This window comes from Cupressus sempervirens, chromosome 1 (genome assembly GCF_028749045.1).
Source record: "Cupressus sempervirens isolate cs-2001-9-10 chromosome 1, ASM2874904v1, whole genome shotgun sequence".
Classification (NCBI taxonomy): Eukaryota; Viridiplantae; Streptophyta; class Pinopsida; order Cupressales; family Cupressaceae; genus Cupressus; species Cupressus sempervirens.
The window spans coordinates 529,896,709-529,913,242 of NC_143118.1; positions in this window are offsets into that span (position 1 = coordinate 529,896,709).

Here is a 16,534-nt window from a genome sequence, read left to right on the forward strand (position 1 = left end):
TTACATATTATAATTAGGTTGTAGTCACTGGATAATAATAATATTGGACTTATTGGTGGTGGATGTAGCCTAGGGATTGGGTGAACCACGTTAAATCTTGGTGTGTTGTATTCTCTTATATGTGATCTATTATTTTCTGATATTGGTTACATTTGCATGTAACTGATATTTATGTCTGAGGTTAATCCTAACATTTTTTCTTTTAATTTTATGACTAAGGTACTTGATATTTGATTTCATCATGTTAACTGTGGGTTCACTAGTGGAAGAAGTTATGGGTTTAATGGCATTTAGGTAATAGGTGATCTCATAGTCATTTTGAAAAAATAGTATTTTGGGTCTTTGATGTTGAACCGACTAGTTTATGAGATCAGGGTCAGAGCAAGGAGAGAGATGTCGAAGTGTCAAGGTTGTTAATATGAAAAGAGTCATCTCCAATGACATGTGAAGTTGAGCCTATAGTGAACATTACAACTGAATCTAGATCATGAGTAGACCTAGAGGAACTAGCATGATCCACTAAAGCAATTTGCAAGCCAAACTCATCTGACACTATACTAGACTCTTCAACTCATTCAATTGGGTGGCATAGATGTGGATGACGTCCACCCCTAATTCACAAGATGTGTCTAATAAGATTTCCCATTCATATTCGTGAGAATCTATACTCTAATTTCTAGCAATTAAGTGAGAAATATTTTGTCTAATTCATTCTCTGTTTAGGTCTTCATGGTCAGACTCATTGTATTCCTACTGTCAAGAAGTGGAAGCTTTAGCATCTTAGTGTTTCTTTCCCCCAAAGGAGAGAAGTGAGAGGCATAAAATCCTCATCTTGCAGAGTGGTAGAAACAAAGGGATGATCATCATCCTTTGATTCGCTAGACATGGGTGCTTTTCTATCAAATGTTGGTATTTCATCTTCTAGCCCAAAACCTAGGCCAGCGATATCTCGAGTATCATGACCCTTAGTATGACTTAAAGGTTCTAATAGAGCTTTTTTGTTACCAATTAAGGACCCATGGTCCTGATAGCCCATGTTTGCGAGAAGCTAATACCCTTTACCATAGCATTTAGAAGAGATGGGAGTAGTGATTGTGATGTTTGCGTCATCTTTCTCCGCCCTATAGATCCAATATTTGATTGATTATTCTTTTTTTGCTTCTAGGGGAACTAAGTATTGAAAAAGGTGCCAAAAAAGTCATTGCAAAAGTTGAAGGCTTCTTTATGGTAAAAGGTTTTCCATAAGACCAAGGGGAAAGAGGTAAAGCAACAATACAGTCCAGAGTGTACTCACCCATGCCTAGGCTCATCATTTTCAGCTTATGTTCACACTCTATAAAGGACGGTGTCATCTCATGAGAAGAGCAATTATGTGGAACCAATGTTTCTACAGTAGATAGCATATTGATAGACTTTGAGTTATCTTCAGGGACAACTATCTTCGTACCATTAAAAGGGAACTTGATATATTGATGATACGTGGAAGGTACTACTTGCATGTCATGGATCCAAGGTCATCCCAATAATAAATTATATGCAAGTGGTATGTCTAGGACTTAGAAAATGACATCTTTCTCAATCAGACCAACTCTAATTGGAAGCACAATTAGACCTTTGGAAGGTATTTCAACCTCATCATAGGATTTTATAGTGATCTTGTGCCTTGGGTCAATGGAAAATTCAGACATGCCTAATTGTTGGATCACATTGAATGAGATGATGTTCAACCCTACACCATTGTCTATCAAGAATCAATGAACGTGAGCACAAAAAATTTGGACTTTGACATGGAGGGAAAGGTTGTGGGGATGACTAAGAGCTCTGCCATCTTCTTCAGAAAAGGTGAGGTAGTGAGGTGAAGAGATATGGTTCACCATAGCTTGAAATCATTCCATGTCAATATCTGTGGGAATTTTGGTAAAATGTAAAGCTTTTTCAAGGATGTCCTTGTGCAAAGGGCATAATTCTAACAACTCAAAGATGAACATTTGAGTCAGGGAACAATGTCGTTTGCTGACAAGGTCATAATTGAAGATTACTAAGGTGGTTTCTTATTGGGATGATGATGCATTCTTAGGATCATTAGAAACTTCTAGAATGACTTTAGATTTCTCCCTAGTGATAGTGTTAAGCAGTTCACTCTGTGAAGAGGAAGATTTGGCCACTTAAAGTACCACCTTAGATCTAGTGTCCTTATGGTGTTGGGGAGTAATTCACATTTTGAGAACAATTTTGGCTCTTTCATCCTCAGCATTATAGTTGGGTTGATTGTTGGATTTAGAATTCATCATCCAAAGATACTCAATAGGTTCAATCATGTTGATAACGTTATCCATGTTAGCATAGGCATTGTTGATCTTGGCATCATGATTTTTCTTAGGAGCCTTGAAGTTCAACCTTTCCCATATTCAAGCAAGGGTTTCTTGAAAGCTTTATGGTCAAAAATTTTAACAAGACCATCCGTGACGACTTTACCAACCTCTATGAGATCTTGAATAATGTCTTTGAGTTTAAAATAATATTCGACATTATGACCTTTGCTTCTATAATAACTACAAATATGATTCTCTCACTACCAAGGAGATCGAATGGGTGGGCCATAGGGACGAGAATTGTCTGGCAATGTCACTAGTTTGTTTGCAATCAAGGTCTTTGAGACCACTTCATAAGGTTCCACCATTGGTGTATAAAAACTTTCCTTTTTAGTAAACTTGGTGTTCTTGTCATATGTTTGTGGTTTTGAACCTTCTTGTTGTTTTGTAGCATAGATGGCATTGGAAAGATTAAACGTTGGTTCCTTGGTCTTAGTAGCATCCACTACTCCATCATTGACAACATATTTGTTCTTGTTCCAAGCTTTTTTTTTGTCTTTGCCATTTTCATTGTTGTTTTTCTCTTTGTTCACAATAATGTCACCCTTCTTGGTAGCAACACCCTTAATGTGATATGCACTCTTAACTATTGTGTTGAAATATGTGAACAACTATTTTCTAAAGTCAAAGTATAGCTCTAGTACAAGTGTGTTGAAAAAGATGTCAATTTTCTCAACTTTAGGAACTTGCTGAGGGTACCTAGAGTATAGGGATCTCCATCTCTGAAGGTATGTTGAAAAAAGTTCTCCCTATTTTTGTTTAATTTGGCATAAGTCCAACATAGTTACGTGATGTTGAATGTTATAAGAGTATTGTTGTGTGTGTAAGCTCATCAAATGTTTTGAGAGGGGGAGTCAATTTTGTGAACCACTCCATAGCTTGTCCTCTTAGACTCCTAGGAAACAAAAGCATAAGATAGGAGTCTTCATACATGAAATCCATGCTAATAGCATAGAAATGCCTCACATGATCATGAGGGTCACCATTTGCATCATATTTTTCATACTTAGAAACTTCTATATCCTTAGGAAATGAAGGTATGTATAAACTCCTATCAAATTGAAGAGCACATATTGATTCAACAAATGAAGTTTTAGGTGCTCTTTGGAAGTTTGTAATTGTGCAAGTTGTTTCCTTAGTTATTGCATTTCTTCTCTCAAGATTGCAGCCTCAGTGGGCTCTCATTTTATTATTATTCATTGTACATCAAAATCTTGGGGGAGTTTCCATCCTTTTGTTGTCATATATTGGAAGTATTGGTCCCTATTTTTCTCTAAAGCTTTGAGCATTAGTTTTTGAGTAAGCTCATCTTGTTGAAACCTTATGACATCTTCTCTAGTAATCTCATCATCACTTTTGTGATGTGATTGTGATTGTCTAGGTGGTGATGGGTATGCTCCCGCGTTGACTCTAGGAGTCCTAGGAGGTGTTTAATTTCCATCATTGCCACTGATGGGAATGTATTCAAATGGATTGCGATAATAGCCTCTTCTAGTTTCCTCATTGTGTGTATGAGTGTTAGGCTCAACTTGTTGATCCGCTCTTTCTCTAGTGCAAATGACTTTCATAAGACTTTCATTTTCACGTACTTTCTCTTTCAAGCAGCACTTGATTTCTTTAGGATGCATTTTGGTTAAAATATTTTCACCTATGGGTGTATCAAAGGGTGTTCCAAATGGGTTTTCAAAACTATGAAGTGGATTGTGTCAGACATTGGTTGTTTGTGTTTGAGTAGAATTACGATCTTTCACACAAGGTTGTCCATGAGGACACCTAGGTGGAGTCTCTAATTGAGCGAAAATGAAAGAGGGACAACTACCGTTACCAACTTGGAACCTGGTTGTGACCGACATGTAAGGAGGTGTCTTTACTTAATATAATGAGAGAAGTGTTTCAAATTTGAAGCTTGCATAATCAATAATAATCACTTGTCAAAGAAAAATAGATGGCTTGTCAAAAGTGTTCAATAATTTACAACACTAGTGACTCGAGCCAATAAAACAAGCAAGAAGCTCAGTAGCAAATAGCTAGCATAGAATAGTAAGTAGATTTTGACAAGTGATCATCAATGACATTTTGAGACTTACATCTGATAGACTAATCCCTTCTTTTCAACTTAGGACAACACCTAACATACAAATTTTAGACCAGGCCTATGAAGGAATGAAGCAACAAGACCCTAGATCCGTTAAAATGTACTACAGACTTTTTTTTGACAACAAAATGATCCAAGTGATATTCTTCCAGAACCTAGGGATGGTAGGACAACAATGTTTATCGTATGACATAGTTTATAGTAACCAAGTGATACTTTTCTATGGGGCAAGTCCTTCTTAAGAAAGGTGATGAAACATAGTATAACCATGCGATATACCTAGAAGTAACCAAGCGATACTTTTTTGGACAAAAAGTGTCACACAATATTTCTCTAGAGACTGTGCGATGGTTTGCCTACAAATTATGGAAAAGGATAGTTTGGACTGAAAAATTCACATTTTCAGTTTGACAGTCATGTAATTTCAGATCAGACAATGTGAGATTTTAATTCATGTCAAAGGACAACAAGTTTTGCAAATAGTAAGGGTATTTTAGCATGTCTCAAATAGTTGAACAAGGGTCAAAAAAAACTTGTCAATGAGCATGTGTGATATCAAAACAACCTTCCTACCAATTTTATCAAGATGTTTGATTTGTGAGAATAGTTTACACAGGTTAATACATTCAAAAATACTTGTCAAGCAATCTACCTTAAAGTCACAGTTCATTACTCAACAACTTGGCCCATGCTAAGTGCTCCTTTGCCTCACACCAAGTGGTTGCCCACAAGAGATATTGGCTTCGTCGTGGAAGTGTCATAAGTACAACCAAGGGAACATAGATGGTGAGTGTAAAATCTTGGGGTGATCTAGGTAGTCCACTAGGATCGATCCTTGCACCAAGAAGTTGAGCGGAAAAAAAGGGTAGTTACTAACTTAGAGTGTTTAGAAAGGGCTTTTGTTCATAATGTTCCTCTTGCACCCAATTGTGAGACACCCCACCTTGCGATGGGTAACAAACCTTGCAGCCACAAGAGCACCTTACACATTCTTGCTTACCATTTTCCTCATGGTCTAATCCCACAAGATGATGGAAGATAAAGGGTTGAGTTTGAAAATAAGATTGATCCATGTGCACACACAAGTCAACCAATAAAAAAAGAGTTGACTTTGCATATGAGACTAAAAGAGTCTTTTCATTTAATTTGCAAAATAGAAATAATGTTTTATGTAATGCCTACCCCTAGTTGACTTTTCTATTGTATTGCCAGATTCTTTTAGGTCTATTTTCTGATTATGTTTTATGATTATCGGTACTTGGTTACCAGATTTGATTTAGATGTTGCTTTATACTCAGTTGATTTATGTGATGAGTTATTTAGTTATTTCAGTTATTTTAGGATTATTTTGATGATGATATATATATTCATTTAGTGACTTTTAATTATTTCATGATGTTAGTTAAATGAATGATTTATATGTAGTTTTTATGGTTACTTACCCCATACTTGCATGTGTATGGTGTACGTGTATGTTTTCTTTATGTTTGACATTTTTTATGTGGTTGAGGGAGGGAGTCGTAGTCACCTGCTAGTCAGGATCTACACGATGTACCACTCCCCACCATTGCTAGTTTAGTTTAGAGTATATGAGTATGTACATGCATGGATTTTTATGTAGATTGCAGGTACTGGGTATCAACTTCCCTGAATTGCCAAGATGAGTGTACCCTATCATAATATTTCAATGGTATAAGTGGGGAGATAACTCTTGAGTCCAAATCCTAACCTAAGCCAATTGTCCTAGAAAGTACGACAAGTATCTGAGTTGTTTACCTATCCAAATTCATCAACTAATGTGAATTCATGATTTTGACCTAGGAGTTTGATTTAGTTTTATGTTATGTATGATGGGTTTTCGTATTCAATTTTGTGGGTGTGTGTTGATTTTCAATTATAATTAAATCAAATTAAAAGATAATTTAATAGAAATTTTATAAAGATAATTCAATATTTAATTATATTTAATTAATTGAGAAATTAATTAAATCAAAGAATTAAATTTAAAGATTTTATTAAAGTTCTAATTTTGGCATTTTATATTTATTTAATTTAATAATAATTTATTTAGGAATTTTATTTTAATTAATAAACACTAAATAATATTGTTAGTTAAATTAATAAATATTATATTAAAAACATCTCGCAAATTAATTAAAGGGAGAAAGAAAATTAATTTAATAAAGATATTTTAAATTATAAAAAGTCAGCATGAATATTTAAAATATAATATTATAATAAATAGATAAAGAGCAACAAGTCTTCTTGTGTGATTGCATAATCGAAGCCCTAAATTTAGGGCAAAACTCTTTATCAAAGATCTAGAGCTCATTTTGCAAGAACACAAGTTTGGAGGAGCCGATTTTCGAGAAGAGGCTTTTTGAAAGGAAGGAAATTCTTACCTGTTTTGTGCATTCGCCATTTTAGCATTAGATCTAAGTAGGATCTTGTGGGTTTGTGCAGTAGTGTTCATTCTTCAAATTCTTGTCTTCTTTGTGTTTATTGTGTTTCTATTTTTAGAATTCCTTTGGGTTGAAACCCTTGTTTGCATATTTAATGTTCTTCATTTTAGGAAACCTTTGTAAGTAATTTGATGATTTGAAACCCTTGTGTGTGAATTTGGTTGCTCATTGTTTTTGAAAACATCTGTATACAAATTGGAAATTAGAAACTCTAGTTTGCATTTTATTGTTCTACGTTTTTAAAGACATCTATAAATGAATGGAAGGATTGAAACCCTCATCTGTAAAGTTTTAGAAATTTGTAATCTAATTAGTAAAATCAAGAATTGGGTTTTGTAAAGAAAACGAATTTTATTTTATAGATTTTGACTATTTGATCTAGGTTTCTATATCAGGTTTATATTGGAAAATTTATCAAAATATGTGTGTGTGTATAATCACCATAATAATTTATAATTACTATGATAATTATAAAAATATAAATTAATAAAAATGTTGATTGTAAATTTTCATGTTTATGGGGAAGCTATGGTGTTATTTAAAATAAAATAAAATAATTTATAAAATGCCCCCTCCCCTTCTTCTCCTCCCATTTTAACTTTGGCGGTTGCAAGGGACCGTGCACAACAATCTTGCTACGACAGCAGCAACAATAATGCCTTTAAGGCCAGTGGGCCATAAATTTATTTGTTTTTAAAATGTTTTATTTTAATTTTTGTTAATTAATGTAATTAATTAATTTTTTTTATCAGTAAATTTTAAATTTTCATTGATTCAGAAAAAGATTTATAATTGTACCAGTACAAAATATTCTTCTACTACTTTAGCTTTCTTGCGGCCACCCCACCCACCCCCCCCCCCCCCCCCCCCCCTCCCCGCCCATTCTACTACTATATCCTTCATACCACCTTCTAATTTTACTACATACACCACAAACATCTCCTACTATCCTCTATTGCCTACTACAAGATTTGGAGAGTAGGAACAAAATCTCTCATCTACTCCAATATACCCCTACCCCTTACATATGGAAGTGCTAATCATAGCATACTATACTTAAAATATTCATACTATGCTTAGTAACAAAAAAAATGTAACAAGTTACCGTGCCACCTGCAATAGCATGATTCCTCTACTCCTTCCTCCTTACTAAACAAACTAAATCAATCACCAAGCTCTATGATTTTGAAATCCTCTAATAATTCTTGTTGATCTTCTTCCATTCTTCATACTCCTACATTCAATACATGGTTAGCTAAGGAATTGGCCTCTCTGTATACGTGTTGTATCTAAACCTCCTCAAAGATCTCAAGTATCTTTTGAATGCATTTGATATAGTGGTCCAATTGCTAATCCATCATCTCCCCTTTCCTAATGTCATTGATTGTCAATAATGAATTGCCTTCCAGAATTATTCGGTGAATACCCAAGTTCTTTGCCATCCTAACTCCATCCAATGCACCCTGGCATTCAGCTTGATTGTTAGAGTCATCCTTCAACCTGATTGCCCCCGGTGCTAGGATGTTGCCATGATCATCCCGTGCTACATATCCTACCCCTAATAGGCCCAGATTTCCTTTCGATGCTCCATTGAAATTGACTTTGACCCATCCATTTGGTAGTGCTTTCCATGCCTCTTCTCTTCTCTTGTAGTCAAGATAATCATCTCCCTTGGGCCCATTAACGTGCCTATACTTTATGCTGGGCCAAGCTCTCTGAATTTGCATATCCTAACTTCCAAATTGTACCTTCCCTTGGACCTGTGATGCTACATTAGAAACCAGTTCCAAAATTGGCTTCTCCAATTTACGAAAAAGTCTACTAGGTTCAGTCTCCTTGTTTTCAAAAATTCTGTTATTACGCTCTTTCCATATTATCCATAAAGTTGTTGATGGCAAGATGTTCCATATGATAGAAAGAATGACTTTCTAGGACTAGAACAACATGCTTCCAACCATTTCTTTAAGGTATATGGGAAGGGGCCTTGCCATCCTAGTTTGGTCAATCCAAATCTCCAATTCTTTTCAGAGTATTCACAGTTGAGGAAAAAATGATCCACTGTTTCCTCCTCCTTTTTACAAAGGCAACGTTTGAATAGTCTTAAGAATCCCATTTTCATCAGTCTATCTCTAGAAAGAATTTTGTTATTTCCTGCCAACCACGTAAACATTCTCGCCTTTGGTAGGCAAAAGTTATTCTAGCAAAGCCTTCTTTCCCAAAAGTTATTGTTGCTAGGAGGTAGTATCCTATTTTGACTGAGTATTTCCCACTCTTAAATCCACTCTAGATTATTTGGTCCTCTTCCTTTGACCAAAATGTGTCTCTATTTGCAAAAATTTCTCTAAGCTAATCCACTTCTTGCTCAGCAAGACCCATCTAAGAACAATCCTTCCATGTTACCTTATTTCCTATACTTTTTTGTTGTTCCATATAATCTTGGACTTTGCTGCCCCATACTTGAGATGTTACATTCATGATGTTAGGTTGAACATGTAGTTTGCTAAGAGCTTCCTAACCATTCCACGAATCACCCCAAAAGTCTGCCCTAGCTCCATTCCCTATCTTCCATGACAAGTGGTCTGTAATCAAAAAATGGCATTATGTCATGAAATTCCATATGGTTGAACCATTTGGGGGGTTGCTTATAGTCAATATTTTGTCCCTCTCCTGACTGTCCAAGTACTTAGCTCTAAGAAGTCTTACCCATCTTTGGTTTAGGGATTCAAACATTTCCCAAACTAACTTAGCTTCTATAGTTGTATTCAAAAGGTTTCAATTTCTCAGCCCTACTCTGCCATATCCTTTAAGAGCACATAGATTTTCCCATGCAGTGAGAGGGATCTTATCTTGGTCATGCTTCCCTTTCCAAAGAAACTTCCACATCTTTTGCTAAATCTTCTTAATAATTCCTGGAGAGATTCTAAAACAGGACATGGAGTATAATGGCATGGTTGAGATCACTGATTTTAATAGCAAAACTCTACCCAGAAGGGTCAACCACTTGCTTCCCCAACCTTCCATCTGACTAAAATAATTCTCCACTAACCGTTGCCAATGTGCTGGTCTAGATGCACCTGAGAAGAGTGGAGTCCCCAGGAATTTCCCTAGGAGCTTGCCAATTCTTACCCCAAAAATTATGGCTATAGATCTTTGTGACTCTTCCTTTGTGTTGAAAAAATAGATCTATGATTTTTCCCAATTGATGCTCTACCCTGAAGCTTGGTTATACTCATCCAGGACTCTTTCCATTGTCACAGCCTCCTGCAAACTAGCCTACCTAAACAAACATGTGTCATCTACAAACTGAGAATGTGAGATAGGTTCCATCCCATCTGCAATATGAATCCCTTTCTAGAGACCTTGTACTCTTTTCTTTTCTATTTCTCCCCCCAACACTTCAGCCAAAATGATAAAGAGGAAAGGCGAGATTGGATCTCCTTGTATCAACCCCCGCTCTATAGAGAAAAAGCCTTGTGGGCTCCCATTCACCAAAATTGATGCCCTATATGAAGCGATCATACTTCCAATCCAAGCCACCCATTCAAGCACAAACCCAAATTTTCCAAGCACTTCTAGCAGAAACTTCCTATAAACTCGATCATAAGCCTTCCTGATGTCCAGCTTCAGCATCATTCTCCCCTATCTAGAAACTTTTGATGAATGGATCACCTCATGAGCAATGATAATACCATCCACTATATTCCTATTGGGTGTAAATCCACTATGCTCAGGGGAGATTATCTTGTTCAGTACTTTCTTGAGCCTATTGGTTGCCACTTTGGAGATGACCTTGTAAATGGTGTTACAAAGTGAGATCAGTCTAAAATCTTCAAAGGACATAGGATTGTCTTTCTTGGGTATTAGTGCTACCATTGTGTTATTAAAGTCCTGCATAGTCAAATGGTTTCTTCTTGACTCCTCTACCACTTGGAGAAGCTCATCTTTGATCATGAACCAAAAATTTTGGTAAAAAAAGACTTGATAGCCATCTAGCCCTGGGGCCTTGTCTCCCCCAAGACTGAAAATGACTGCTTTCACTTCTTTAAGAGTTACTGAAGCCATCAACATTGCATTCTCTTGTTCTTTGGATGAAGATTTATAAAAAAATAAAGGAAAACTATCAAGTCAAGAAGGGGGAGAATTTGAAGTTGGTGGCAGAAAGACGGAAAAGGAAAAAGACAGGAAGCTAAAAAGGCAGGAAGCCAAATGGCTTATTCCCCCGGAGAGATGGCACAAAGCCAACTTTGATGGTGCCTCTAAAGGAAATCTAGGTCCCTCAAGAAGTGGTGGAATAATAAGAAATAATTTTGGTGAGGGAGTTGCGGCTTTTTCTCTTTCGTTGGGATTCCAAACTAACCATTTTGTGGAAGCCAAAGTAGCGTGCCATGTGGTTAAACTGGCTTTTGAAGTCAAAATAACTAAACTTTGGTTAGAAGGGGACTCCAATAACATAATTAATTGTATAAATGGCAAATCGCTTCCTTCTTGGTCAATTGCCAATCTAATAGAAGAGACACATGACATTCTTGCAAAATTTGAGACTGTCCACATCACACATGTGTTTAGAGAAGAAAATCCAGTTACGAATTGGTTTGCCAACAAAGGTGTGGGATCTGACAAGTTGATTGCATGGCAATTGGGAAAAGATATTTCGATGGAAGCCAAGACCCTTATTGACCTAGAAAAAATCTAGGGGTGTACGGTGGAGATCTAATGGCAATAATGAATATTAAAGGAATTTGGGATATGAGTACAAGTCATAAAGGCTTTTTTGGTTTTCGCAAGTAGCTAAGGTTATCATTGTATTTTTGACACATTTTTGTGGGTCAAAATCGTCATTTACTACTTGTTTTTTTGTAAGGTGAATTATTTTGGCACTTATCAGAGAAATAGTGCCAAAATTTCATCTACGAAGGAGTTGCAGAGCCCAGAGTATATGAGAATTGTAGGAGCTAAAACTAAAGAGATGGTGGGAGAACACTACAGAAAGGAGCTAGTGGGGGAATTGGAGAAATGGAGAAATAGGGGAAAAGTTTGGAAAAAGTTGAAAAAGGGAGGGTTTGCAAGTTACATTGCAAAACTTCATGGTTTCGATCCTAAGGTCACCAACAACATGGTGAATTCGTGGAAAGATGGCAAGGTGAAGTTGATTGGTATCTCATTTTTTATCATAGAGGGGGTTGTTTCTATGGTTACTAAGATTCCAATGGAGGGTTTCAAGTTTTACAAGGATTAAAAACTCTCAACCAATGCAGTGAAGGATTTTGTGAAGAGCACTGAAGAAATGAATGAACTAATTAAAAATGAGACATTTTATGTGACGAATTCCATCAAGAAGCTCTGGAGGTATGTTTTGCGTGCTATCATTGAATATATTACTCTGGACCCTAGGTTTGATCAAGTAAGAACCCATCATTTTGTTCTTCTTAATCATTTCCACCTTGATAGTAAAATTTCTTTCCCTTACTATTTACTTAACTCCATGAGTAAGGCTATCACTAGCTTTAAGAAGAAACCTACTGTCAACCTTGCTTTACATGAGGGATTGTTGTTTCTTATCCATGAGTACTTCAAAGCTCAAATGATTAGCAACAATCCCTCGCTAGATGGGGAAGATGACAATGGTAGCTCCAGCTATGCTTCTGACTCTAATGATATTCAGAGCATAAGATCGAAGGTGGAGGGGAACGTTTCTTCTGGAAATAAAATTAAGGGTCATGTTAAGAAGTCATCCTCTAATATAACCCCAAGAAGAAAGAGCCCAAGGGACCATGTCAAAACCTCTAGTAAAGATGATATGGATTATAATGAGGATGAGGAGGACATGGCTTCTGATGATGAGGACAAGGAGACAGAAGAGGAGATTAAAGAGGAACATGCTGGGAAGAAACAGAAGAGGGATGATGCGGATGATGAGAGGGTTTTGAATCAAGGGTCGAATGTTATGATTCTCCCTCTTTCCCCTATTCATCCTCATCCTCATTCTCATCCTGAGGAGAAGGAAAAGGATAATACTAGTGGTAAAGAGGGGAAGTGCTTGTCAAAAATAGGAGAAAAGCTTGGAGGAATTTCAATGTTAGGATTGCGATGATGGGAATTTTTAGAGAAGTAATGAATCCTCATATTCTATTGGAAAACTAGGAACAACCTCGGCTTGAAGAGCTCATAGACCCTGCTATTTTGGCCATCATTGATAATGCTAGGGAGACAAGTATGAACCTTTTGAAAAAAGCTCGTAATAGCATGATTGATAATTTTAGATCAATCAAGTGGCTATATCATGAGCTAGAAGAGGTCAGAGAGAAGGTTTGTCAATTGAAGGGCAACAAGAAGAAGATAGGAAATGAGAGTCAGGAGGATCAGGATGACAGAGTCAGTCTGGTTGAGAGGAGAATTAAGAATCTCGAAAACTACAATCATAGTTTGGCTAGTCAGATGATCTCTCTCGTCAATTTGATCAATGACAATATTCTCTCCTTAATCGTTGTGTTCAAAGACAGAGGTCTGTTGGTAGGTGAGGATGGAAAGGATAGAGGTAGAGCCAGGTCTGATGATGATATGGCCACTGATATCACCTTTACTAGTTCAGACCATGAAACAAAGAAAGTCTAGAAGTAGATGGTCGAGGAGCACCATAAGATTTATGAGGCTGCCCAGACCATGCCCTCTTGTTTTGTCTTCTTGTATTTTTGCTATTTCACTTTTGGCTTTTTGTTCTGGCTTTTGCTAAGTTATGTTAAAGATAGTTTGTATTGGCCTTTTTGTTGACCTTTGTTGTTGGCTGGGCCTCGTGCTTATTATCAGCCGTTAGACTTGCTTTATTCTGGTTGGGCTTCTTTTGCTTATTTTCAACCATGTTTATGTAGCTACTTTTGGGTTTCAGGGTCCCTATAAAACCTGTTTATCTTATCAAAAACATTGCATTCTCTTCTTCTAACATCATAGTTGGAATGTTGTTTAGTAAATTATGTTGAGTGACTCTATCATTTTCCCTACTTTGACTCCATAGACTCTTAAAGTATCTAATAGCCTCCTCATTGATTTTTTTTTCATCCTCCACCTTGTTTCCATCATGCTTACAAATTGCTAAAATTCTGTTTATACTTCTACAAACTCTGACCGAGCAGTGGAAGAACTTGGTGTTTCTGTCTCCCTCCCTGATCCATTGTTCCCTAGATTTTTGTTTCCAGAAGATCTCTTCCCTTAGCAGAATTTCATTGTATTTATTGAGCAACTCCTCTTCCACTTGAAAGTCTACCTCATCTATGCCCACCTCTAGAACTTTGTTATTTAAGGCACCAACTGACCTTCGAATTGTTTTTTTTTTGCAAAAATGTCCCCAAAGTACAATCTGTTCCACTCCTTCAGTTTTCTCTTAAACCATTGTAATTTTTTTAAAAATTGGTAAGAGTGGTGTCCCTCTATTTGTGGGGCTTCTTGCCACCACTGTGCCACTAAATCCATAAAACCTTTAGCTCTAAACCTCATATTTTCTAACTTGAAGGGACTTCTTTTGGGGACACAATCTTTGGATATTATCAAAGCAACCAGGTAGTGATTTGACCCTGAAATGCCTATAATTTTTGAGTCAAAGTTCAAATGGGACTCATCCCATTCCCCCCCCCAGGAAAAACCTATCTAATTTCTCTACAATATTAAGAAAACCTTTTCTCCTATTGGTCCAAGTGAAAGTTCCCCCTCTTGCCTAGATTTCAAATAAAGCATTATTTGTAACAAAGTTTTGGAAGTCTGCTTGAGTTCTACCAAAGCCTACAATAACACCTCTCTTTTTTGATGATAGTAATGTGGCGTTGAAATCTCCCACAATCACTATTAGGGACTCCTCAAATCTTTTGATAACTGTTGAGATTTCTTCCCAGATTTCTCTTTTCTCTTCAAGGTTTGAAGGGCCATAAGTGTTAATTAAATAACTTGAAAAATTCAAAGTGAGAGCACTTACAAGGACCACCTACCAATTCCTTGCTCATGAAATTGCTTCCACCCACATAGTCCTTGGATTCCAAATGACACCTAAGCCTCCCAATGCACCAACCAAGTCAACAAAAACACCTGACCATCTTTGTCTCACCCAAAGAAAATACGCTACTTCCTCTTGCCACATCTTAGTTTCTTGTATACAAACCACATCCGGGTTCACTTGATCAAAGGCTCTTTTGATCAAGTATCTTTTGTTAGGGCCCTTGTAGCCCCTGACATTCCATGTTAATATTTTCATTGTTGTACAGGAGAGAATATATCTCTCTTGGATCTGAGCTTCCTTTGCCCTTTCCTATTGCCAACATCTTCCAATAGTTCATGAACTGATTTCCTGCCTCTAGACCGCTGCCCACCTTTCCTAGCCTTCTGATTCTTTTGTTTGGATTGCAAGATGGTTCTCTGGTTAGGAATGCCTACATCCTGCAAACCAAAGGAGTCCTCTGATTCTCTGTCCTCTTCCAAAATTGGATCAGGATCAGAGCCTGACTCTTTGGATAATTTGGATGGAGACATGTGAATGTCTTTGAAGGAAGCTCCAGACAACACATGTATGTGCATCTATTGGATCATATCATGCTTGGCCTCTTCCAGTGGGAAGGATGCTTGATCTTTTAAGATCAACTTTGCTTCTCTCAGACATGGGAATATGAAAGGATCTTTCTACAGGATCCCATCCTTACCTATGTGATCATTGGCCTTTGCCAGCCTTCCCATCTTCTTTGTAGTTAGAGTCACCAATCTAGTTTGAGTCTCAGGAATAGTATGATCCTGATTTTCTCCATACTCCACATGCCTTTGATAGTCTTGCTCTTGTATGATAAAAGCCTCAACTAGTCTTCCTGCGGCCTCTTCAGGTGCGTCACTACTAACTATCCGCTCCTCCAGAATGGTTTCCTCTTTATTTTTTCCTTTTTTGTCTAACATGCATTCCAAGTCAGAGTGCCCCAATTCTTTACATTTCTTGCATTTCTCCAATACCTCTTCGATTTGAATCTCCTGAAGCCAATATCCCTCATTTGTCCTAATCTCGACATCTGTAGGTAGAGTCGGATGTGGCTTCCAAAAAATACATATCCTTGCATACATGCAGTGTTTATCTTTTTTGATTGCTTCATCTACCTTAACGAAAGTTCCCAATTTGTTTCCTATACTTTCAAAGTTTCCTCATTCCAATATTCATACGTAAGGTTATATAGTCGAAGACAAATCAGTATTTCTTCTATCGATGCTTGCTTAGGATTGAAATTAGGGATCTAGTCTTTAAGATACATACCTATGTCGTTCATGAGGAATGGGCCACTGTTCAAAACTCTCTACTTCTCCCATGCTTATCCCACGATGACCAGGTAGGAGTTTGGTAGGGACTTAATAAAAAAAATGCTCACCCCAGTCCTCGTCCACCCATTGTCGTATTTTGGTGAATGTTGGCCAGTCATCACCCCATTTCATAAAGAATGCCCTTTCTCTCAACATCTGCACCAACGATTTCCATTCCTCATTCTCGATCCACACACTAAGCGCCCTATTACCCAAGGTCTCTGGCAAATCCTTCTTGCTTTGCTCTCCCCTACTTGGCTTTTTTTGTTCATCCTCCTGGTCCTTCCTTG